Raw genomic sequence first — 27,579 nt, forward strand, 5'->3', positions numbered from 1 at the left:
CTATTTTAATTAATTATAATAGCTCATTTACAGGTACACCAGAAAGCCATTTAATTCGAGAATGCTGCTGAAGCCACGCAAGCGGCATGCACTTTGTAATGCGACAGACGTATTGCACTGCAATAGTGAGGATTCCCTCTACATTAGACTTCAATGTTCCCCTGATGCACTTGAGCATATGCACATGCGGACTCTTCAAAAACATATTAACGCCACTTATTAACATAAACACACAAAAGCTGCGTTCTCCAACAGAAAGTGAGTGATAAACTTAAATGGCTGCACTCGTGACGTTACGTGATGTTTCAGAACGCCACTTTTTTTGAAACCCCGGAATAAATCATTTTCTTAAATGCATGTCAGTGTGATCAAAGTCTTGACAGAATGAAAGATATAGAGGCCTCAGTGATGTCAAAAGATGTCCACACAGCAAACTAACAAGGAACTATACTTCTAACCACATGTAAAGAGCTGTAGTTCCAACCACAACTTTGCGATGCTGTTTGTGAATGTTCGATGGAACTACGGTTTCGGGAAACACCAAATCGTTGAACTATGTTGGTTGCAGTGGAACCTGTGACCATAGTTGGTTAACGATGCTTTTGGGAAATGCACTCCAGAGTAGGTTAAGTCCAAGACAAGAATGAGTACAGAGAGGGTCGGTTCTAAGTCAAAACTGAGCCCAGAAGAGGCTGAGTCTAAGACAAAACTCATTTAGGCCTAATGCAATCTTAATTAATGTGTTACATGTCAAGCTGTAAACAAAATGGGCTTAAACTGGTTTAAACAATATTTACCAGTCGAGAAAAAAAATGAAATAAATGTCACATACTAGGTTAGGTGAAAACAAGCATTTCCTTGTTTCCATTAATCATGGTATAAATATTGGGGGGGTTGTACCCCCCTCCCCCCTGGAATCTACGCCCCTGAGTGAACACAATTTTTTATTCAATTATTACATATACATTTTAACAATGTGTCTGTAAAAAAAAAAAAAAAAAAAAAAAAAAAAAGTAGAGTAGAATTCTGACCATGGCATTTTTTGAACAATTATGTCAATAAGAATATTTAATTTCTCGATATTCCATGGATTACTCAAAAGAGTTGTTTTTGTTTCCCTGTATTGAAATATAATTGTTCTATTATTACTGGTCTTTGTAAAATTTAAAATATATGACTGGTAGATTTTTAAGCATAGACATTCAGATATTGTAAATTGTAAATTAGCTTGCTAGCAAACTATTAGAGCTAATAGCTTTCTGAGTGTTGTTCTAATGTATTATGATTATATATGTAACTGATTTTGAAATAAATAAAATAATGGTTATTCATAGTCTTTTTGCCTAGATTTCTACAATGGCTCATGGTGGCAAATATGCTTTCATATACAGTATACAGTAGAAGAGGCTTTGGGAATGTTTAATGAGACACACATAATGGCTTTGGAGTCAGAATTGGAGTTCTCAGATGATGATGATTCATACTACAGACAATGTTATGCTGGAGATGAATGTTATAGTGAAAAAATATTGTGGATTTATTTGATGTTTTAATGAGAAGCAGTTGAGGTTAAGAACATTCCAGTGGAGAAAGTTGTCAGCACTATTATATGTTTTATGATTTGATGTACACATCCTATATATCAAAATCAAAAATCAATTTATTAATTGATCAAAAATCTAAATATAGAGAAAGAATAACAATAGAAAAGGAGGAGGAAAAGGAGGGCTTTTTTTAATTCTCAAGACCAAGACCATATGGTATCAAGACCTAGTCCAAGGCAGAGTCTGGTCTCTAGCACTACAACATTGAGAAGAGCTTTATAAATGGACATAAAAACCAGAGGTTGCCAAGCACACTTTCGGCATATTAAAGATACGATTCAGGTGCCTGTGATTGTTGTTATACTAGAAAAAAATATTGTTGATAAGTGATGCATGTCTTTCATGGCAGCCTAAATACCTGATTCAAGTTGTCACCACAAAGCCTTTCCCAGTCTTATGTATTTTTATTCACAAACACCACAGAATGAGGACTTCACAAGCCTTCTAACTCCAATACCTGCAGATAGCTGTCTGTTAGCATACATTCGGATAAATTATTAAAAATTAATCAGTAAAATACCTGGTTGTGATAAGTGATCAGCCCCCTAAAATTAACCATTACAAACTCGCTCAGGTGCAACCAATCAATTTTCAGATCACATACCTGGCTAATTGGCCCCCACCTGACATCAATTTTAGATTTTTTGATTACATATAACCAGCTGTCCCATGAGGATTCCGTTACTAGAAGTGCATGGTAATGAATTTAAGAATTCACCATGGTTGGAAAGGAGCTTTCAAAAGGACTCCAGGACAAAATTGTGGAAAGGCACAGGTTAGGAGAAGGGTACAAAAGATTTCAAAGGCTTTCACTATCCTTCTGAGTACCGTTCAGAGTATTTGTTAAGTAGTGGAAAGTGCATGGCACCACCAAAACTTTGTCTAGATTGGGTCATCCCTCCAAACTGGATGACTGTGCCAGAAGGATATTGATCAGGGAAGCTATCATGAGGCCAAAGGCAACTTTGAAGGATTTACAAGCCCTTGTGGCTGAGATTGATCGGTCTGTGCATGTGTCAACAATCTTCCAAGCTTTACACAAAGCTAGCCTATGGCAGTGTGGCAATAAAAAAAAAAGTCTCTTCTAAAAAAAAAAAGTGCCACAATAAGTCTTGTTTGCACTTTTGGTTAAAAAAACACTTGGAGGATTCTGATGCCTTATGGCAAAGGGTTTTATGGTCAGATGAGACAAAAATGTAACTTTTTGTACTGAACTCCAAGTGTTATATTTGGAGAACCAAACACAGCACACCACCCAGAACATGCCATACCTACTGTGAAGCATGGTGGTGGCAAAATTTTGTTATGGGGTTGTTTCTCTTCAGCGGGGACTGGGCAATTGGTCAGGATTAATGGTAAAATGGATGCTGCTATGTACAACTAAATTCTTGAGGAAAATCTGTGGCCCTCTGCTTGACAATTGAAGATGGGCAGTTGGTTCACCTTTCAGCATAACAATGACCCTAAACACACTGCCAAAAAAACAACGCAGTGACTTAAGGATAGGATGTCAAAGTCCATGAGTGAACAAGTCAGAGCCCTGACCTAAATTCAATAGAAAACCTGTGAATGGACTTGAAGAGAGCAGTCCATTGCCGCTCACCCCACAATTTGACTGAACTCGAACAATTCTACAAGGAAGAATGGGCAAATATTCCTCAATCTAGGTGTGCGAAGCTAGTAGAGACATATCCAAACAGACTGATGGCTGTCATTAAAGCAAGTTAACTCTATGATGTATTAAATTCAGGGGTATGATCACTTTTCAACCCCTGTTTTTCTAGTTTTCATCTTTTAAAATGTTATGGATCTGTTGCCTTTTTTCCCATTAGGTAAATGTTGTAAGGCAAAATTTTGATTTGAAGTTTTGATTTCAAGAAAAAAAAAAAGAGACTATTCCAAAGGGGTATGATGATTTTCTATAGGCACTGTATGGTGCTTAAATTTAACATTTGAAGTCAACAATATGACCAATATTATTCTGAAAATGCAAAAACAATTTTGTGTGTGTGTGTGTGTCTGCTCATGTACAGTATCCTTGTTTTTTAGCGCTACAGTACGCCGTTTATACCATGGCAACCAAGAAAACTTGGTTCTTTGTAACATTACTTCCAGCACTGTTTTTAAGTATGTGTGTTCCCAGGGAATCAAACCTACATCCTTGGAATTATTAGTAACATGCACTACCATTTGAGCTCATGCAACACACCTACTTGTCTATTTGAGGGTGTGATAGGTTTAAGTTCGTGGGCAATGGAGGAGTCAGAAGGCAACGAACTGTCAGCGTGAGTATTTTATTACTCTTCAGCGTCACACCAAAAACGTTAACAAAAAAGGGCACTTAGTGGCCAAATACAGACAAACGAGTCTTTGTTAGGCAGGCAGGCACATGCAGCCACAACTCTCTCTACTGTCTCTTTCTCACACTGACACTCTGGCATGCCTTATCAGGGGCACATTCAATCTCAAAATGGTGTGCACCGTTTTGCTACGGTTTCTGGGTTGAACGACATGTTTCCTCAGAACGGTGTGCAACAGGCTTTGAGGTATGTTTTCTCTCGTTTGGTGGGTGTGTCAGAGGTGTTACCCAATCAGCAGCGACGTGTATATAAACCCTGCCATATTAAAAAGGCAGTGTGCACAATGGATCCAACTAAAGTCCTTTACAAATGTGTCCACTGCAGCTTGGTGTATGCAACAACTGAAGACATTAGAAGAAATGTTTGCCTTGTCATCCTAAAATGCGAGGCAAATGTTGGATCACCATAATTAGGAACCACAGTTTCCACATATCCCTTCACTCGACTAGGATGTTCTCTGCTATTCTGGATGGCAAGGGCAGTGACTGTAACATCGAGCATATTTTGTAGTATTAAACATGTATTTAAACTGATTTTATCAGGCTCCGAAAATTCTACGAAAAGAACGCAAAGAATGGCCTTCTCAGGTGCCATAGTTGCAACACTTGCGTAAAACAACAGGGTGTTCAACGCACCACCGTTTCCATTTAAATAAACGTTTTGCTACGTTTTGCTACGTTTTGTCGGGGCTGAACGTGCCCCAGGTCTCCCTCCGCCATCACTATAATGAGAGACAGGTGTTAGAGTAATCACAACCCAGGTGACGAGCCTTACCGCTCTCCCTCTCCCGCAGACAGACACATGACCATGCCCCCCCTCCCCCCCCCCACACACACACCCCCATGCCACAGAGGGGCTTACCAAAAATTGCCTTTTGTACTTGTGATATGGTGAATCAAATTGTCCTTGATATTTAAACATATAAGAGGTAAATGTACTTTAAACATACTGTAAATTTCAAAACTCAGAACTTCCTCCCCAGACTAAAAAGAGCATTTATAGATGCCACCCTGCAGAAACATCTCGTTTTGAAATCTGTCTGTTCATGACATCATGACATATTGCTAATTTGTATTTACACATCCCACAACATGCATCATCAAACCCTTGTCCCCGCCCATTGGCGCTCAATTCAGGTCAAGAGAACAGGCCTTCCGTGGCTAACTATTCCAAACATAACACCTAAGGGGACCCATCTGGACTACTTTGGATTATTTTTGAATATATTCATGCACTAGACAGACATCTTTGACCACTTGATACATATCTCGTTCCACATTTAAAAGACGCAATGTCAAGTTACAACTCTGAAATGGAGAAGCAATTCTTTTTCATTTAGCTGCTGCCTGTGTTGCTTTGAGCACAAACACGTCATGGACACGTTCTTTCACCCATCTGTGCTACATAGGATGATGGACTTCTTTGACCGTTTCGGTGTATTTCCGCCTCAGTGCGCCTCAGTATGTATGTGCATAATTTCACCATTCTTTGGACTATGTATGTGTGGGTTTTTTTTTTTTTTCGGCTCATGTCAGCATGGATTGCTTGTGAACAGACAAAATACGATTCAAGCTTTGCATAGGAACTTTTATTGAAGGAGGGGGCAGTTAAAAACACCTCAAAAACATAAGTAAACCATTTCATTCAGGAATATTTCAAATGTCATGACTGTTTGATAGTTTATGGTGCTGAGTGTTAACAGTTGTGCTTGAGATGAACAGTTTAATATATTCAGATGCAATGTGTTGGATGTGTGTTATGTGTAAACCCTGTAATTTTCTTTTATAATGATTGAGTTTGCTGAATTTGAGGGGCTGCATGATGTTAGCCAATCAGATCAGTGGGCTTTTGTGCACTTAGGCCAAAACTGAGCATTTCAGACAGAGGGCCAAAAACAGGGTGGAAATGATCATATATTACTAAATTGTGACTGTTTGGTGCAAAAAAAAACAACTTTCATAACATTATCAGTGGACCTCAGGGAAGATAATAAAACTATAAAAACTAGCATTTCATGACCCCTTTAAATGTTGCATCATTCAAAATTTTATTCTCATGATATGAAGCAACAGCTAATATCAGTAAATGTTGAGTTAAAGCAAAGATGCTGGAATGTCAAGAGGATAAATCAAAGCAGGAAACAACTTTAGAGATTAATCTCCTTTTACATAATGTCCAAGGACCATAATCCATTGCAGCAGTATATCAAAGAGGACGAGATATAACACAAGAGTTGTCATGGTAACCATTGCTGAGAACTCTGACCATGATAACCAGATTTCATAGTTTGTTACACAGGGATGATAGTAATGCACAGCAGGACTGCTGTTTATAGCCTTTAAAGGTTTTTGTTAAAATTTACAAATATTTTATTTTATTATTTCAGACCTGAACACCAGTCACTTTTGAATTCCTTGATATTCCATGTAAGCCAAAAAAATATTTTGTTTGCATTCAGTGTGTACATTTACATTCATATACACTCAGTCCATGCAGTACCCTGGAATCAAAACTATGGCCTTGCATTGCTGGCATCATACTCTTTCAGTTGAGCTACAAGAATACTAAAGGCAGCTTCAGTCACATCTGTGTGATAAGGATCTCAATAAGCCATACAAACTTCAGTATATATGGATCTTGAGAGCAGAGTGTTCCAGCTTGGGGACAAACTAACTACACAAAGCGAGGTTTAAATATGCAATGTTCCCAACATTCCCTCCATGTATTTTTCTATTTTTGCAACACATTGCTACAGAAATGATAAAGAACATGTGGTTGCCTTAGCAACTAAATGAGTCAAAGTAAGACAACCATGCAGTCCCACGTGTAGCATCTTGCCTGACACACGCTCTCTCACACAAAATGATACATTCAGGGTGAGTAGCAGTACCCCGAAATGAGGAATATTTTGATTTGCAGTGTGATCCAGAGTAAATATGTCACTGTCTGATGTGACAGAATGTGCTGTTTGAGATGGGATTTGTGTAGAGATACTTGTGTAGTATGTTATGTCTGTTATGTCATCTGCAGTTATCTAGGATCTGCATATTTCAGCACTGTGAGAATTATTTGAATTTCTGTTTCTTAATCAAACAAAAGATTTCCTAAAATTAGCAAAGTATTTTTGCTTAATTTGTATAAAATTACAGTATGCAAAAAAAAACTACAAATTTGTTATATGTGTGTGAATATATAGTATATATACTGATAAGCCAGAAAATTATGACCACTCAAAGGTGAAGCGAATAACGTTGATCATCTCCTAACAAGGCCACATGTCAAGGTCTGGGTAGATTATATGGTAAGTGAACAATCAGTTCTCGTAGTCAAAGTGTTGAATCCAGGAGAAATTGGTAGGAGTAAAGACTTCACCGACTTTGACAAGGACCAAATTGTTATGGCCACACGACTGGGTCAGAGCATCTCTGAAACAGTAAGGCTTGTGGGGTGCTCCCAGACAGTGGTCCGAGGAGGGTGTTGGGCGCCCAAGGCTCATCGATGCGCGAGGGCAACGAAGGCTATTCTTCTGGTCCGAACCGACAGAAGGTCTACTGTGCCACAAGTCACAGAAAATTTTAATGGTGTTTACAAGAGGAATATGTCACTACACAGTGCATCACACCCTGCTGTGTATGGGGATGTGTAGCCGCAGACCAGTCAGAGTGCCCATGATGACCCCTGTCCACAATTGAAAGAGCCTACAATGGTCACGCGAGCGTCGGAACTGGACCTTGGAGCCGTGGAAGATGGTCACGTGGTCCATGTACGGCCATGTACGTGTGTACCATTTACCTGGGAAAGTGATTGCACCAGGATGCACTGTGGGAAGATGACAAGCTGGTGGAGGGAGCGTGATGCTCTTGGCAATGTTCTGCTGGGAATCCCTGGGTCTGGCCATTCATGAGGACATCAATTTGACATGTGCCACCTACATAAACATTGTTTTAGACCAGGTACACCCCTTCATGGCAATGGTATTCCCTGATTGCAGTGGCCTCTTTCAGCAGGATATTGCACCCAAATTTTTGGTTTGAGTAACATAATGAAGAGTTCAAGGTGTTGCCCAGGCCTCCAAATTCCCTGGATCTCAATCCAATTGAGCATCTGTGGGATGTTCTGGACCAGCAAGTCCAATCCATGGTGGCTGCAGCTCGCAACTTACAGGACTTGAAGGATCTGCTGCTAATGTCTTGGTGCCAGATTACAACAACAAAAAAAAAAAAACGGAGTAAATGTAGCGCATTACTATCCACCTCTGTTGTGGAGGATGTAAGTTTAAAGCCCCGTTCACACCGCCAGCGCCAGCGCCATCGTCATCTGTGCTATAGTCAGTAATGTAATCTAATCTGTAGATTGCACACTTTAGGTATTCCAAAATGTATTACTTTTAAATTACTTTTTGATTACATATCAATTTACACTCCTTTCCACACTTTCATTAAACATTAATTAAACTGAAGTCAAACAACGATTTGCAGCAGTTGTTCAGTTCCTGAGAGAAATAACTGATTAATAAAATTAACTGTTGCAATATATTATGCAATATGACTAATTTAACTTAAATACATCGATTTTTAAAAGTAGGAGTCAGGTAAAAATAGCACCAATTCAGCAAGTTTTCATATTCAGCAAGATATGAATCTTTTTATATATATACATTTCAAAATGTGTCACAACATGAGTATTTGCAATGAATAGTTTTTATGTAAGTATTAGAAACAGATGCCAGTATTTATTATTTTTCTTTCCTTCTTTCTTTCTTTCTTTCTTTTGTTTAACAAAACATGGCTAACATAGCTGGTAAAGCTGATCGAGAAGCTGGTTGACCAAGAAAGTCTTGCTGGTAAATCTAGTTAAGAAGCCAGCAGCACCAAAAAACATTTTAGCAGTATTTATTATTAAATGCGTATTCCTGTTTGAGTTTGTTCAAATGAAGTAGTTTCCCAAAGATTGAGTCTTCTTGAAGAGGTAGAATGCAATTAACCCAAGCACCTTAAAGAATAGACAGAAAATGCACCATATTTGCTGAAGAACAGGCTGCACCCGAAGTGGTCTGGGAAGAGAAATCGGCCCTGAATTTGAAATAAAAACCGGCCCCAAAAGTTGGTGTTCGTACGTTCAGCCCTGTTTCGCGGATGGCACACAGGGAAAAGTCCCGGTTCTCCCTATGGCCAGTCCATCCCTGGGCTGCACCACTATCTTCTGCAGTGCCAGTTGCATAACGCAGCGTTATCAAGTCTTTCCACCTCCACACCAAACCTCTAAAGTGAAACAAAAGATCACTGGAGGCAAGAGGAGAGTAACAGACATCACTCCACCAGAACGTGAGTAGCTCTGCTAAAAATATCACCACAGGAGGGAGTTTTGCCTTCCTGTGAGAGGTAACTGAGTTCCCTCTAAATCTCTACACTGTGTATCTGCCATTACTGCATATACTGGGGTTTCACATTGCTATTGGCAAACAGCTAAAAGAGTACGTTCAGTTGAGCTCGGCTCAGTAACCAGCCCTTTAGCAAAATAGTAGTAAAAGTAGTCTGACCAGAATGATGGTAATCTACCCTAATATCTGAAAGAGAAAAGACAGCTGGATTTATCACACATTCAGGCACACCAATGCCTAAGAATTATGAGAATTATGAGAATATATTGTGAGAATTAATTCAGTTTAACCCAGCTGAAAAGACCAGCATAGCTGGTCACCAGCTTATGTTGTGTTTTGGGTGCTGGTCCTCCTGCAGGGAACGCTGGTATGCTGGTGACCCTGCCAGGCTTTTAAACTAGCTTAACCAGCTTCATCAGAAGGACCATGCAGGTCAACCAGCTTCACCAGCTAGGTGTTGCTGGGAATTGCACGCTGGTTAAGCTGTTTTTTTCAGCAGGGAAATGTACCGTGTTAGGATGTGTTTTGCTGGGTGACTGAGAAGGAGTTCGCCTTTGACCCAGTCTCCCACTCACACCCACTGGCACACACAGGTTTTCCATTCAGTGACATAACTCACTGCTTAACCACCATAGTACGATGAATCATTGGGAAAATAAACTAGTTAGTCACGACTGTTTCCCAAACCACTGTAACTATGTCACTAGGGCTGGGCGATATGTCTTCAGAATTTATATCTCTATTTTTCAGCAAATTGACAATATTTGGTATATATCTCGATAATTATCTTTTTGCTCTGAAATAGCATAAAAGTGTTGTTGTTTTTTTAATCAGAGGAACCATAATTTTATCTAAACAGCCATTGTAGCCATGTAGAATTAATATTTCAAAGGCATTAATTAAAGGTTTATTTACAAATTATGAAGGCATGTTTCCACATTTTTTCAATAAATTAGCACAAGGGAGAGTAAAATATAATAATTTTCATTGATTTGCACATTTATACTTATATAATCATATATGGAAGCTTAATAAAAATCGTATTTACCTTCATATATTTTTACTTCAAAAAATTTCTTTGTGAATGAACAAGGTGTGCAAAAACTAATTCAATTATTTTTTGGAAAGCAGATGAATATTGCATAGTACTAAATTATCACTGTGGAACCCAGTCAAGTTTATTATTATAATATAATACTGAAATATTATTATTTTCAGGATAAGAGTTAAAGATAAATTAATATATTTCTGTCCTATTTACATCCTAAACTGGGTTTTTTATTTTGACACTGCATGCAGGCATGTTTATTTCACCTTCACCAGCAGCTTTTATTATGAAACGGAAAGTGCCATGTTTGTTTGACCGTTATGAGTTTTGCTCCTTGTAAACTGCTGTCAGACTCTCCTTTACTGTTCTGCGTTTGTAGATTTGTATAATAACTTAAGAGTGGTTACTAATGTTTGGAATTGTGCAAATACTTGAACCGGTATTCACATTGCAGGTGAACTGCACTAAAATCACGAGCCCCTGCGCATGCCCAGTGGCGGTTCTAGAGTGGGGGCCCATGGGGGGCAGTGGCCCCTCCTGACAGATGCCTTGCCCCCCCCCCACCCCCAAACATCGTTCGAACCACGCTGGGCTTAACAACATAAAGCTGTCGTTAATGACGTTACGAAGGGGGTGGAGTAATAACTTCTGCAGAGATCAATTGGATATCAAATTGAAAGCTTATTTACACATACACCATAATGCCGTTTAATGTGACAAAGCTGCTGAAAACTCGAAAGCGGCATGCACTGTGAAATGTGACAGATGCATTGCACTGCAATAGTGGGGTTTCCCTCTACATCAGACTTTGTGGTTCCCACCGATGCACAAGAGCACATTTGCAAATGCGCACTCTTCAAAAACATGTAAGAAATTTACTTATGTATTAACATGGACACATAAGCCGTGTTCTCCAACAGAAATGTGTGTGTTAAAGCATTTTCTCTTAACAGCCTTTAATCTCTTTAACGGCGTGTCAGGCTGCATTCGTGTTTACATTAGGAATGTGCACGAGTAATTGACTAATTGAGTTCTCATTCTGCACCAGCCAGTGGACTATTAAAAACACTACTTGAATATTGCAAATAGATTTTACTTTGAGCAGCTGAATGCTGTACTTTCCCTCTGAGTCTCTCACCAAATCTTGCAGTTACAATTGATTCCACTGGGGGGCACGGTGGATGTGTCGTCGAGGTGTTGGATGTGCTTTTGAAAGCAAAGCCTAGTGTAACACCATTAATACTTGTAATATTTTTTATTACTGAATTTACTCTATTGATATTCGATTTTTGTTGGAGTCATGCAAACCAACAGATGAGGATCTGCTTTTATGGTGGAAAGAAATTACAAAGCGGTACAAGAATCTCGGAAGCTGATCATACCAGTAGGTGTGTATGTGCGTTAAATCTTTTAACATGGGCAGAGCGCATTTTATAAAAAGCCAACTTTTCACCACTTGATTTAAAAAAAAAAAATAATAACATGTAAAATTATAAAAAATATAATGTCTTTTATGTAGACTCAGAGTATATTTATGTGCATTACCTTAATTCCGTCAGCATTGGTTTCTAAGTTTCTAAGCTACAGATGAGTGCAAATGTTTTTTACATTTAAAAGTTGTTGGTTTTTTTTTGTTTGTTTTTTTTTTTTTGTATTGCAAATTGTTTATTAAATTTTCATTTTTTAATTTTACATTTACATACTTTTACATTTGAAAAATAAATTATTTGAGTAATCAATTACTCTTTTTTTTTTTTTTTTTTTTTTTTTGTGGATTAGAATACTCGACAACAAAATAACTTGAAAATGCTAACCCTAGTTTACATGACATTTCAGAATGCCGCTTCCTGCAAAACCCATTTTAAAATAAGGCATTTTCTTAAAGCTGCATTACGTGACTTTGTGCTCTCTAGCGACATCTGTGGTTGAAATTTAAAACCGAAAACAATTTGCGGAAGAATACATCATGTCCGTCGTGTTTCGACACTACTGCTCTGGCGGATGAATCTCATGATTTGAAGTTACCTGGACATCGCCTGTTTGTGACCATGATTGGAAGATATTCAGAGCCGGAGTCATAAAGTGCTATTTTCATGTTGATATCATCATGTTATACGATTAAACATTTAAAAATGAAATATGACTTGCTTTGAGGAAGATAAACAACACTCTTATTTACAAATTTTGAATGAATGAATTGTACACTTTTCTGACACTACACTCAAAGTGCTTTTACATAGAGAATAGGGGGCTCTTCTGAATCACCACCAGTTACAAGTATATTTTAATATGATTATTTAAGTGTTTTATTGACTATTAATGTTTGTATTGTATTGTATTATCAATTTAAGAGGTGAAACTCGTGATACTACTGATTCGAGTTCAATGTAATACTAAATTATTTTTACATTATTAATCTTGTTAATGAAATCAATGATGAAAATGTTTGCTGACGAAAGGTTGTTTGATTTTGTCAACGATAAGAAGACAAGACAAAAAAGGCACATCTTGAAGATTATTCAATTATTTTATTAAAGCATACTGTTGACGAAAAAACAACAATAAAAATTATATTGCAAGATATTAAAAGTGCAAGATATAAATAGAAGAAGATAATCTCTAAATAGAAGAAGATATTAGATATGGATTCATCTAATCCAGTGGTTCCCAACCCTGTTCCTGGAGGCCCCCCAACACTACACATTTTGGATATCTCCCTAATTAAACACACCTGATTCAACTCATCAGTTCATTAGTGGAGACTCCAAGACCTGAATTGGGTATGTCAGAAAAGGGATATGTACCAAATGTGTAGTGTTGAGAGGCCTCCAGGAACAGGGTTGGGAATCATTGACTAATCCATTAATCCAGTGTTTTGGGCATTTCTAGTCAGAATAATCGTAAATTGCGTTACGTAACTTGCATTGGTAATACAATGTTTCCATAATAAACACGCTACATGCAATGTGATATCCTTTCACGGAAAATGTATAATTCTCTAAAGCATGAAGAATTCAGAGTACAGTAGGCTAACTTCTAAAAAGTAGCTAATACTTCAGTCTATTCATTATTATTTCCTATTCATTAGAAAATGTTTATTTTTTTTTTTCTTTGACAAAATACAAATTATTTTTATAGGCTTACCGAAATGAATCGGGGTAAGGTAAAGACATTGTTTTGAACACTGATTGTTTATGTACTTAATCAATAATGGCAATTTGTTCATTTTTAACCAAAAAATCTTACATAGTGCAGCTTTAAATGAATATTAACATGATCAAAGTTCATGACAGAATGAAAGATATAGAAGCCTCAGCGATGTCAAATGATGTCCACACAGCAAACTAACAAGGATCTATGCTTCTTTTTATAAAAAGAAAAAGTTTAAATGCTTGACAAATATGAATTTTGTCTATGTATGAATTCTTTTAATTATATATATATATATATATATATATATATATATATACACACACACACACACACACACACACACACACACACACACACACACACACACACACACTGCAAACAAAAGTTTGGAATAATGAACAGATTTTGCTGTTTCGGAAGGAAATTGGTACTTTAATTCACCAAAGTGGCACTCAACTGATCACAAAGTATAATCAGGACATTACTGATGTAAAAAACAGCACCATCACTATTTGAAAAAAGTCATTTTTGATCAAATCTAGACAAGCCCCATTTCAAGCAGCCATTACTCCAACACCTTATCCTTGAGTAATCATGCTAAATTGCTAATTTGGTACTAGAAAATCACTTGCCATTATATCAAACACAGTTGAAAGCTATTTGGTTCATTAAATGAAGCTTAACATTGTCTTTGTGCAATAGACTGGCATGTCTTAAGGTCAATATTAGGTCAAAAATGGCAACAACGAAAAAAAACATCTTTCTCTAGAAACTCATCAGTCAATCATTGTTTTGTGGAATGAAGGCTAAACAATGCTTGAAATTGCAAAAAAAAATAAATAAAAAATAAATAAATAATAAACTGAAGATTTCATTCAAAGGTGTGCATTACAGTCTTCAAAGACAAAGGACAACTGGCTCTAACAAGGACAGAAAGAGATGCGGAAGGCCAGATGTACAACTAAACAAGAGGATAAGTACATCAGAGTCTCTAGTTTGAGAAATAGACGCCTCACATGTCCTCAGCTGACAGCTTCATTGAATTCTACCCGCTCAACACCAGTTTCATGTACAACAATAAAGAGAAAACTCAGGGGTGCAGGCCTTATGGGAAGAATTGCAAAGAAAAAAATACTTTTGAAACAGAAAATCAAAAAGAAAAGGTTAGAGTGGGCAAAGAAACACAGACATTGGACAACAGATAACTGGAAGAGAGTGTTATGGATCTGAACCCCATTGAGCTTTTGTGGGATCAGCTAGACTGTAAGGTGCATGAGAAGTGCCCGACAAGACAGCCACATCTATGGCAAGTGCTACAGGAAGTGTGGGGTGAAATGTCACCTGAGTATCTGGACAAACTGACAGCTGGAATGCCAAGGATCTGCAAAGCTTTCATTGCTGCACGTGGAGGATTTTTTGATGAGAACACATTGAAGTAGTTTAAGAAGTTCTGAATTTTTTTTTTAATTCTAATAATAATTTTTCACGTTATTAATGTCCTGAATATATATTGTGATCAGTTGAAGGCCACTTTGGTGAATAAAAGTACCAATTTCTATCCATAAGAGCAAAATCTGTACATTACTCCAAACTTTTGGCCACCAGTGTGTATATATATATATTACATATACACACCGATGAGCCAAAACATTATGCCTAATATGCTTTTGGTCCTCTGCGTGTCTCCAAAACAGCGCCGACCCGCCGAAGTATATAGACTCTATACAAGACCCCTGAAGGTGTCCTGTGGATCGGACTTGTTGGTCCAGCACATCCCACAGATGCTCAATCGGATTGATATCTGGGGAATTTGGAGGCCAGGGCAACACCTTGAACATCATGTTCCTCAAACCATTCCCAAACAAAGTGTGCAGTGTGTCAGGCTGCATTATCCTGCTGAAAGAGGCCACTGCCATCAGGGAATACTGTTGCCATGAAGGGGTGTACCTGGTACCGTGTCAAATTGATGTCCACATGAACGTCCGGACCCAGGGTTTCCCAGCAGAACATTGTCCAGGGCATCACACTCCCTCCTCCGGCTTGTCGTCTTCCCACAGTGCATCCTGGTGCCATCACTACCCCAGGTAAATGGTGCACATGTACACGGCCGTCCACGTGATGTAAAAAAAAACGGGACTCATCGTACCAGGCGACCTTCTTCCACTGCTCCAAGATCCAGTTCCGACGCTCACGTGCCCATTGTAGCCTCTTTCGACGGTGGACAGGGGTCATCATGGGCACTCTGACCGGTCTGCGGTTACGCAGCCCCATACACAGCAGGGTATATACATATGCCTAATATAATGTCTATATATATATATATATATAATGTATGTATATATATATATATATATATATATATATATATATATATATATATATATATTATGTATGTATGTGTGTGTGTGTATATATATATATAAGACATTTTTTTAAATGGATGAGTTAGAGCAGATAGTGAAGTAAAAGTAGCCAAAAGAAGTCAACAAGAGACTGTAATGGAGTGAAAAGAGCTGTTGTCTAGATATATAGTTCCTACTTTGAAGAAGCTAAAATATAAGTTATTTATTATTTGTATGGTACTCATTGTGTTGTGCAACTTTACCACAATGGAAAATGGTTCAACAACTATTTTTCCTAAAAAATAATCTATTTCTTCTTGAACTATATTAATATTTTTTTAATTTATGTATTTATACACTTGGAAGTCCTTAAAACTAAAACTGAGTGAATTATTATTGTTCGTTCGTAAATATTTGTTGATTATCAATGTTATTTTCATTGTCACTAGCCTAGCTCAACTGGACTGTGGAAGAACTTACTGTGCACTCTTCTTGCCCTTTCCATAAAACATTGCCATGTTTGTTTGTTTTTTTGTTTGTTTGTTTTTTTGTTTGTTTTTTGGAAAAATTAAAAATACAAATCATGATTTTATTCATGACAAATCATGATAAAACAGCTCATGAGCACTTAACCCTACCCTACCCTACATATATATATATATATATATACCCCTTTCTCTCCAGCCTATTGATAAGTTGATTACTTTCACTAACAATTGATAAAATAAAAAAATTAAGCAAGAGTTTTATTGTGTTTAAGTTTTAGGTAAAGAATAAACCTTCTGTACCCTTTCACCTAGAAATTCTCAGGCCCTAAAAGTGTGCACGTGCAAGCTGTGAGTTATCTCAATGTTTGTTCTAGATGAAAAGAAAAAAAAATCAGCATCGATGACATTAAGCATTAAGAAGATACAGTCTCTTCTTTCTCTTAAGATGCAGTATTTTCTTTTTTCCTTCTTTTTATATCTCAATCTCTCCTATAGTCTTTATTTCAATCGATTTCAGGAATTATTGGAGTGATGGGTGCCAGGTGATTGAGTGAAATGATCAGTCACCCTCTGGCCCCAGGTCTAAAAGAAGAAAAGTCCTGTCAGACCAACTGAGACTTTGTGGTTCCAGCTTATCAGTGTTATGTTTCTTACATCTTCAGCGTAGATCAACAGTTCACCATATTTGGAAAGTTTCCATAAGTATCTAAGTCTGTTGTTTAAATAAGTTTAACCTGTCAGAACCCTGTACTTGTAAGAGATTATGTCAATTAATTTGCATATGCCTATAATGATGGTTGTTTCTGTAATCTAAGTTAGTTTGAGGGTAGATCCTCAACTCATTTTCTGTTTCTGCCTTTGCCTTTGGAAATGTGGAGACCTTTTTCTTCAGTAAACTCTTTCTCTATAGATTGAAACTTCAACTTTAACTCCTGGTCTTCATTTTTCATACTGGTCTCATTACTGGGTATGACTGTATTCCCCTACAATATATACATTCATTCTTCTACCTCTGTCTCTCACCTTGCTCGCTATGTGAACTTCTCTTAACAATTTTGAAACTTGTATTACAGAACGTCAATTCCTACTGTCACCCTTTGTATGAATTGCTTCTATTGTTCTCCTCATTTGTAAGTCGTGTTGAATAAAAGTGTCTGCCTAAATGCATAAATGTAAATGATAATTGCAGTTCATTATGGCAAACAATTCCAAATAAACAAATAAATGCAATAATATAATAGATGCTACTTTCTTTTATAATTCCAGAAGAAAAAAATGCATTAGTGCAAATTCAATGTAGTACAGAGTTACCATATGGCAACATAGCAATTTTTCCATTGTTGTACAGTGTTGTCATATATTTATCAAATTTCTGCAAACTATGTTAAAGTTGATCAATTAAAGTTGACTAATTAACTTATTAAAGATGCAGCAAAAAAGAAAAAAAAAAAAAAGATGTAGAAGAAACATACCGAAAAATGAAATATAAATAAAGACATACACATCTGAGATGGCATGAGGGTGAGTAAATTATGAGAGACTTTTCATTTTTGGGTGAACTATCCCTTTAAAGACCAACAATGTCCAACAATGCATTATGTTTTAGCTTTTTCTGAAATCTGAGAAAGTGAAAGAAAATAAATTGTCACATGACTAAACCATACAAGGTTAACATATTTTGGCTACAATATAATTTCCATACTTCTATCATACTACTATTTGTGTTATTGCATAATTTTGAGGACTTAACTATTATTCTAAAATACAGAGACTGAGCTGATGTGTCCAAACTTTTGACTTGTAGTGTATTCTGTTTGATTTTTCCTTGCTTTCATTCTTTCCTTTTTCCATTTGAAATGTTGAGACTTAAAGGTGCTGTAAGTGAGGAAAGCAGCACAGCATCATCAATATTGTCAAAAGCAACGGGAACAAAATAATGTTCTCACACAACAAACTGACAGCTGACTATGAAGCAAAAAAATGACATTAAACTTGAATGATCCGCTTCAATTTCTCACTCTCAGCTTCCTGCTGCCCATATATGGGCTGCCCTGTGAATTTGCTCAAGGATTGACAGGCAGAATGCGCCACAATGTCGCCCAATTGGCTAAACAAAGAATCTGACAAGGTCACATTTTTCTGAGAGTCTAGGTTCGTCACAGACACACATGATATATCAGGAAATCGAACTCAGTAATATCTGTCATGTAATAGGGAAATTTTCCATTAAAAAAATGCATACATACCTTTAAACTACAACTTTATGCTTGAAAGTAGGAAGATTTGATCTCTCTATGAATTGCAGTCTGAATAACCCCTCGAAGCCATTTTGTAGGTAGTACCAACCCAAATTAAATGATTAAATCTTTGTCCAAATGCCTGGCCAACATCCAACAAGAACTCTAATATACATTGCTGTTTCAAAGGGGGATTTGACATAAAATGCCAAAAAAGAATGTATAAATTATTGTAATTTCTATATGATAAGGGAAATGATTAATGAATCTTCAAGAGCTATATATACTGTAGGCAATAGAAAGCCAGACCAGAGAAAGAGATGCTGATAAAAGGGATAATATGAAGAAGGAATTAAATAAATGGACATTTCAACTATACTCATCAAGTTATAGCTGAACATGTCATATCATTGCCTTGGAAACTTCTGCACACTGTCATAAAGCTATGCCAGTTGGCCAAATTATGCCCTGTGAATAAGTTTTAATTTTCCAAATAAAACGTCAACAAAAAAAGATGAACACATGTTCTATAGATTTAAGAGAAACCACAGAGTAAGGCAAATGTTAACTGCAGCTTTTGTTTCTGTCTTTTCTTGCAGAGTTCTGTCAGTCAGGCAGACTATTAATACTGAGAGTATTTAAGGGATATTGTTTCTATGGGAACTATAAAATCTCTTTTTTCTCTCTCATAAACTGGCATCCAGCTTCTCTTCAAGGACATACATGGAGGTTGAAAGCTGAATTGCAAATATTGTCTCATAATGTTCATCGGTTGGGTGTAAACTTTATCACTAATTTGATAAATGACATGCAGTGGCCCCAAACAGTATTTGGATCCTTTAGCCACACTTAAAATTTATGAATGTCTTTGCATAATGTAACGTCACATTAAACCAAGTGGCATTTATTTTAAAGAAAGATAGGACAAGCACACTTTTCAGGCATAAACATTTTTCATGTTTTAAATATAAAATAACATATACACACACTGAGCACTTTATTAGGAAAACTATGGTCCTAACCCAGGAGATCTGCAGTTACAGAAATATTCAGACCAGCCCGTCTTGCCCCAACAATCATGACATGGTTTCACACGTCCGCTTTCACAAAGCAGAAGTCGTCATAGTTGGTATAACTCAGAAATCACTGAGATCACATTTTTCCCCATTCTGATGGTTGATATGAACATTAGCTGAAGCTCCTGACCCGTATTTGAATGATTTTATGCACTGCACTGCTCCCACATGATTGGCTGATTAGATAATTGCATGAATAAGTAAGTGTACAGGTGTACCTAATAAAGTGCTCATTGAGTGTATATTGTTTAACATTAACATGTAAAGTATTTTGTATTATTGTTCTTCAGATGTAAGTGGAACATATCCATAGTAATTGTGATGAACTACACCTGTGGTTACTCTTTTTGGGGCCTGTGCTGGGACCTGAAGCCTATTATTGAATGTGTGATGGTTTAGACTGCGAAATCATGGAATGAGTTTTACTCAACAGTTTACCCAATTAAATTCCTTTGTGCCTTATTTCTCCTGAGAACACTTCCTGAGAAACAGATATGATTTCAACTGGTGCCAAGAGAGACAACTAAACTCTAATATGCCTGAGTTTGTCTCTCTTCTGCCTCCCTCGGGCAGTGTTCATCTGTACTAATGATACTGCCAGTAGATGAAACTGCAATTTTCTTATCAAGCAAGACATACAGCTGCTAGAAAACGAGACTCCACCCATGGGATCTGAGAGGAGCTCCGTGCGGTTCATTAGAATGTTCCGTCATGTTCCGTTCCACCTGTGAGGCCAAGACAGCTCGAAACACCTGAATGGTTTCCACCAGAGACTGTCATTCCAATGAAAACAGCTTGCAAGTTTGAGTTAAAATGAGATTACTGGCCATTTCAAGCACAAAAACATGAACAATGATAAATGTAAAGATCTTTAATGCTGCAGACTGTCCCAAATAGTCCAAAGATATCGAGCAATGGCACCTGCAGTCCTGGGAGTTGAAATTTCGGTGTGTGGTCTCCAGTGTTGGAGAGTAACCAGACAATATTTAGCCTGAGACAGACCACTTATATTTTGTAATTTGTCAATTTGTAATGGCAATTCCCAATGTGCTCGCCTATCTGGGTGGCAGAGGACAAAGTTGCCTCTGCATCTGAGACCATCAATCCGTGCATCTTATCATGTAGCTTGTTGAGCGTGTTACCGTGGAGACCAAGAGTATGTGGAGGTTTCACGCTATTCTCTGTAGCATCCACGCACAACTCACCACACACCCCACTGAGAGCAAGAACCACAATATGGTGACCACGGGGAGGTTAACCTAATGTGACACTACCCACCCTAGCAACTGGGCCAACTGGTTGCTTAGGAAGCCTGACTGGAGTCACTCAGCACGCCCTGGATTTGAACTTGTGACTCTAGGTGTGGTAGTCAGCGTCTTTACTTGCTGAGCTACCCAGGACCCCCCAGACCAGCGTGAAATCAAAATTGACCCTATTTATTTTCTTAATGCATGTCACTGGTCTTGAGAATTTTCCCTGGTTTAATATTACACACAAAACTGGAAAAAACTTTCTCGAACCAGGCACACAGAACTTTTTATCAGTCCGTCTTGAAGCGAGTCATGTTCATAAGGTTCCAGGTAGATACAAACAAGCACATTTCAGGATGAAATAATCACTGGATTTGCCAAAGTTTGCCAGGTTAGTGACAACAAATCTTTTAAAAATTTTCAGAGCAGCAAGTAAAGTGGAAATCCACAAGCAGAACTGCAAAATCTCCCTGTTTACATCTTTGAAGATGTCTTTGAAACGTTTATGATTTAGAATGTTTGTAAATCTGATCTTTTTAAGATGTTTAGCAGATGTTAATTAGATTGTGATGCTTTCCAGATGAAAAGATCTAAAACAGACATCTCAGAGATGTACGTGTGCTATCTGGGTGATAAACCAAAACTCTGTTTGATTGTTTTCCATAGCAGGTAGATGGCTGAGATGGTTCAGCAGTTTTTCAGGCTAGGGGTCTCATAATTTATCAGAATCTACAGTATATCATTAAAAAAAACTTTACAATTATACCAAACAAATTACCCTCTTTGGGTTTTTTTGTAGAGCCTTTAATTTTGGGCATGCCATTATAACAGGAAATATATAAAAACACATTCAACGATTAAAGGGTTAAGCTTTTAAAATTAATAAGCATGTGTGTTCTTGTTGTGGACCTATATGAATTCACTTACGCACAGATATACATTATATCAGCTGTTTTATATTTTTATCACATGCAGAATTGGTTTCCAGAAGTCCTCTTAAACTCTCACAGCAGCTGCAGTATTTCCCCTTGCTGTATAAATGTCTTTAATTCCTTCATAATTGTACAGTGATCACTTTTTCTGTGTAAATCATGTGTTTTAAATCTTTATTATTTCCTAGTGACTTCTTATGTGGTGTAAATGTGTATTAATTTGTAATATTTTTAATAACAATCTGTTGTTGTGCTGTTTAAATGTATTTAAATTCTTCATATATCATAATAATCAGCCTTCAGCAGAGAGGTAAATCCCACTGACTCTTTCATGAGAAGTGAATTTAATCTTAAACTCAGGATCAAAGCCTGAGTTGACAGAGAGAACTGATTAGCAGCATTATGGTACCAAGTTAGGACCTGATTGGATTGGTTTGGAAACCAATCCTGTAACCCTGAGTTTGTTCAGCTAGCTTCATGGTACAGGCCCCTGAGTATTCAGCCTTGAACTGTGAACAGATCAAGCAGAAATGTAAGGTGAGCTTAAATCATATGGTTCCCTTGACTATGACCACAAAGGTTTGCTTTGAGAACTGTTTTCTCATTTTAGTTTTAACTTTTAGAAATCATACATATTTCATGATCTTACTTTAAGATTGCTTCATTTTTTATGACCCCATAGAAATCAAAACTTGATTGATTAGTGATTCACTAAAGGAATTGTGCAGATCTGGCAATGGCGCAAATGCACCCAAAAGATCGCAGCTCAATGCAATTTGCACGCGCAAATTCCGATCTTGCGGTCCGGAGGATGCAGCAGGCCACAGTTTTTTGACACGCTGTCGGGACTGTACAGCATTACTGTTATCCAGACACCTGAATCATCTCTTAAACATGCCGAAAGTGTGCTTGTATACACCTCGCATCTGCATATATGCCAGGATATACGAACTTCTCCATCATTTGATCATTATTTGATGAATTACTGCTGATATTATCGGTTGAAAATTTACACAAACATCTCTATTAAATAAAATTAATTTTACTGCCTGATTTCATTTGGCGGTAATAGCGTGATCTAAATTGCGGCAGGTAATTTTTGTGTATGAAGTGCAATCTACAATAAGCCTAATTTACATGACAATGACTTAATTTAAATACTCAAGACTCAGCGAAATTTCAGTGCTGATTACGCCTTCTTGAACTAGATTGTGTTTACAGCATAGAGCTGTTCAGGTCGTACACCAAAAACCTGGAAGAGAATTCACCATGGGTTCCATCTGGATTTTCCTATGGGTTTTTATAATGGCAGTTTTGGATTTATGAGCAAAATAAGGTCTGTGGTAAACATTACTTGACAGTACGTGGATGTTTTGTTCTACATCATAAATTACACACAGTCATACCTCAAATGTGACTTTTAAAAATGTATTGAATTGCATACTTTAAAAAAAATGTATGAGTACCGATACTTTATTCCTGATATTCGCAGATACAGAGTCCCATACCATTTTTCTTTCTTTCTTTTTTTTTTTTTTTTTTTTTTTTTGCCATATCAACAGATTTTTTCAATTTTATCTTCAAAATGGTGTTTAAATAAATCAATTAATTAAAAATGTAATCAAATGAAAATATAAAAATACATTTTCAACATTATGTTGTATTATTTTTTATCAAATGAAGTGCTTTTATTCAGAACCTCACAGCACAATCCAAAATAAAGCATTGGAGTTATATTTTGTCAAATAAAGTGCTGCATAACAGACAATCACAGATGTGGGATATTGCTTAAATATTATACAATTACCATTGATTTATTATTAGTAGTAGTAGTAGTAGTAATACAGTGAATATTACATAATTTTACAATAGTGATATATTTCTGTCATACTTTTTTTCATTTAAATTGAGCTTTTATTTTGACTGAGCTTTTATTTTGAAGTGTTTCTGTATTATGCCTGTAGCTTTTCAGTCCAACAAAGCCGGGTGCTTTGTGTCTCAAAGTGATTATTAAACTGCAAAAGCCTGCTATTTAATTAAATAAGTACGTTCCCTGTATGTGCCTCACAATACAATGTATTTGTGCTCTGTTCGCTGTCATCTGCAAAAACAGAGCTCTTGATGCTCATGACAGTGTTTTTCCTGTATAAGCCAAGGAGGAGTTTAAAAGATACGTGCAGCCGGCATCAGCACAACACTGTCTCCACACTGCTCTGCTCTTATTTGAAGCGTGCTGCACATGTAAAGTAAACTATATATTTATCTCATTAAATTGTAGCTTTTGCGGTTAAATAATCTCACTAGGACATAACATGATTAGAATTTGTGTGCTGATTGTTAATGTAATTACATTCAAACATCAGATGGTATCAGCTTTTGGTATTGGAGCATTTTTACGGGCATGAGTACGAGTACGTGAGTGTGGTATCGGACCCAATTCCTATACCAGTGTCGGGACATCCCTAAAATTGACGTCATGGCTGAACAGCTCTATTGACTTTTTTTGGTCTAAGAACAGCTTAGAAATATCCATTTACATTCCCATTCATTTCAGTGACTTACCAGCCAATTTCTGATCCCCTGACCCTTTGACCACCTGACCACAGCTGACTATGAATAGCAAGTCATGGTTTATGGCTGTGATGTACTGTAAATTAAAGCCTATTGGCTATTGCTAAAAAAGGGATGGGAGTCCTTAGATATCTATTCTATGTATAGTATATATATCTGTATCTAGTATATATAGATACCTTTATCTATATATTGTAGGGAAGTATGGATATTGGGATCCATCGACTGTGAATTTGGCAGCAGAAGATCGAAAGTTCATCAGCTGAAATCAGTCTGTGCAGATGTTCAAACCACTGTCCCCTAGTGGGAAAGCTGGAAATGTTGTCGAACGTATGGGCACATGTAAGCTCAAGTTTCCAGGTGAAGTGTCCACAAAGTGGTGCCAAATGTGAGCCGTATTTGTAGTTGTAATTTACGTTATACAGTCAACAAGAATTCATATTTTATTAACATTACCCCCAACCCAAACTCCAATCCTAAACCTAACCATCAGTGGAGTAAAAATGTTTACATTTGTAAAATTTTTTAAACGAAAATGCTACCTCCGAATCACTTTCACCATTGTTTATGTGAACGCGATTATTTCCTGGTTTTCACGGGACCAAGGAAATGTGATCATTGTTGAAATTATGCAAAAATGTCTCATGGAGGATGCTGCTTGGGTTTGTTCTTTATGTCTTGAGGGAACATAAAGGATAAGTGATAGAGAAGCCGATGATCACTTTGAAAGAGTTGCACAATGGATTAATTGAAAATGAAATGAACACATATTGTTCAACCATATCACAAATGAACAAGCAAAGTTGGTACAAAGTTACCCTAAAAGACCTCAAGCTGTCATTGCTGGTAAAGGCGATTTCTACATACTTCAAATCAAAGGTTCTCAATTGATGGGTCAAAACCCAAAATCGGTCATAGGCCTGTTTAGATAGGGTCACGGACAGCAGGGAAAAAGCAATGCTAAATGCAAATAACCATATAATAATGCATAGTTGGTATAGCAAAATACATAGGCATATCAATTTTATCCTTCGGTTTTGATGACAAAGGCCATGCATTCAATCAAACTCTAAAGCATTTTGGCACAAATTCATGTTACTTGGTAGAAGACAGCCAAATTATGCAGTTTACGACAAAGCCATGAACCATGATTTGCTACTTGGTATTGCTAATCATTTGTGGTCAAGGGGGTCACGGAGTGGATGGTTAACCATTGAAATGAACGGGAATGCTAATATGTGGCTTTTTCAAGGTATTTTAGAGCTCCTTTCTTGTAGTTGGTATTAGGGGGAGGGACATTCTCATTCTAGAGAACATTTGATTGGACACAAATTTTGATTTTCAAAATAGGTGCTTGTAAGGATAATATACTGTATAATGTCATGAGAAAACAAAAAAATTTGAACTTTGATGCTTATGTTTGTAAATGTCAATCAAACATTGTTTATTTGCAGAGTGTTCCCCACCAAGGGTCAAAAAACTCAAACAAAATCAGTGAATGTGAAATCCACCGAGCAGCGGTGAGCCATAGGCATGCACAGCATAAATCCGGGCATGACTGTTGAGAGTGGATGTATGTGATGTGCAGCTCATATTAATCGGAGCGAGTCAGATAGTGATTTATCTCGATTAGTGAGACGCCCCCGAAACAACACAGCATCAACAATGAGGCACGGCCCATTTTGAATTGATCAGGCTCATCACACCTGGGTTGAATACAACAGTAAAACAGCATAGAATCACAAATAGCCAAGCAGAATCACAGCGTGTGCTCACATTTGAGCATTACCACTAACACTCGTTTGTGTACGACTGTACAAGAGATTCCTCAAGGGTTTATGCTTTGGAATGACGCCAGGGTGCTATCAGTTTGATCTAATTAGAGAAGCTTTTAATCATAGTGCCATAGGAGCCGGATGTTTGCTGAGGTACGATTCAGCAAGCTTAAGATGCTCCAGAGAAACAGCAAACAGCATTCTGCCATCAATAACCATTAACTAAAAAAATGTTACAGTTAGCAGTACGGTGTATTCATAAAGTATTCAGACCCCTTCATTTTTTTCACATTTTGTTATGTTGCAGCCTTATGCTAAAATGCTTTAAATTATTATTTTCTTCTCATCAATCTACACTCCATACCCCAAAATGGCAAAGCAAAAAACAGATTTTTGATAACTTTGCAAATTTATTTAAAAGAAAAAAATGAAATATCACATTGACATAAGTATTCAGACCCTTTGCTATGACACTTGACATTTAGCTCAGGTGCCAGCCATTTCTCTGGATCATCTTTGAGATGTTTCTACACTTTGATTGGAGTCCACCTGTGGCAAATTCAATTGATTGGACATGATTTGGAAAGGCACACCTATCTATATAAGGTCACAGCTGAAAATGCATATCAGAGCAAAAACAAGCCATGAGGTCAAAGGGACTGCCTGAAGAGCTCAGAGACAGGATTGTGTCGAGGCACAGATCTGGGAAGGCTCCAAAAACATTTAGGCTGCTTTGAAGGTTCCCAAGAGCCCAGTGGTCTGCATAATTCTTAAATGGAAGAAGTTTGGAACAACCAGGACTCTTCCTAGAGCAATCAGGGGAGAAGGGCCTTGGTAAGAGAGGTGGCCAAGAACCCGATGGTCGCTCTGGTTGAGCTCCAGAGATCATGTGTGGAGATGGGAGAAACTTGCAGAAGGACAACCATCACTGCAACACTCCACCGATCTGGGCTTTGGCTGTGGTCAGACGGAAGCCTCTCCTCAGTGCAAGACACATAAAAAAGCACCTAAAGGACTCTCAGACTGTAAGAAACAAGATTCTCTGGTCTGATGAAATGAAGATTAAACTGTTTGGCCTCAATTCCAAGCGTTATGTCTGGAGGAAACCAGGCACCGCTCATCTCTTGTGCAATACAATCCCAACAGTGAAGCATGGTGGTGGTAGCATCATGCTGTGGGGGTAATTTTCAGCAGCAGGGACTGGGGGACTGGTCAGGGTTGAAGGAAAGCTGAACGCAGCAAAATACAGAGCGAGTGAAATGATGTTGTAATCAGACAAAGTTTTTAAGATGAATATTACATAGATGATTTATTTTGTAAAATGTACCTCTCTAACCTAAAACTTTTACCTAAATCTAACCAA

General features: G+C 37.3%; 1 protein-coding gene across 1 annotated transcript in view; it reads right to left on the reverse strand.

Annotated features, from left to right (window-relative positions):
* The window catches only part of LOC127410210 (disks large-associated protein 2-like), a 174,883-nt gene that overhangs the window by 119,735 nt on the left and 27,569 nt on the right, over positions 1-27,579 (reverse strand). The window lies entirely within an intron of this gene.

This window comes from Myxocyprinus asiaticus, chromosome 19 (assembly GCF_019703515.2).
Source record: "Myxocyprinus asiaticus isolate MX2 ecotype Aquarium Trade chromosome 19, UBuf_Myxa_2, whole genome shotgun sequence".
NCBI classification, from domain to species: domain Eukaryota; kingdom Metazoa; phylum Chordata; class Actinopteri; order Cypriniformes; family Catostomidae; genus Myxocyprinus; species Myxocyprinus asiaticus.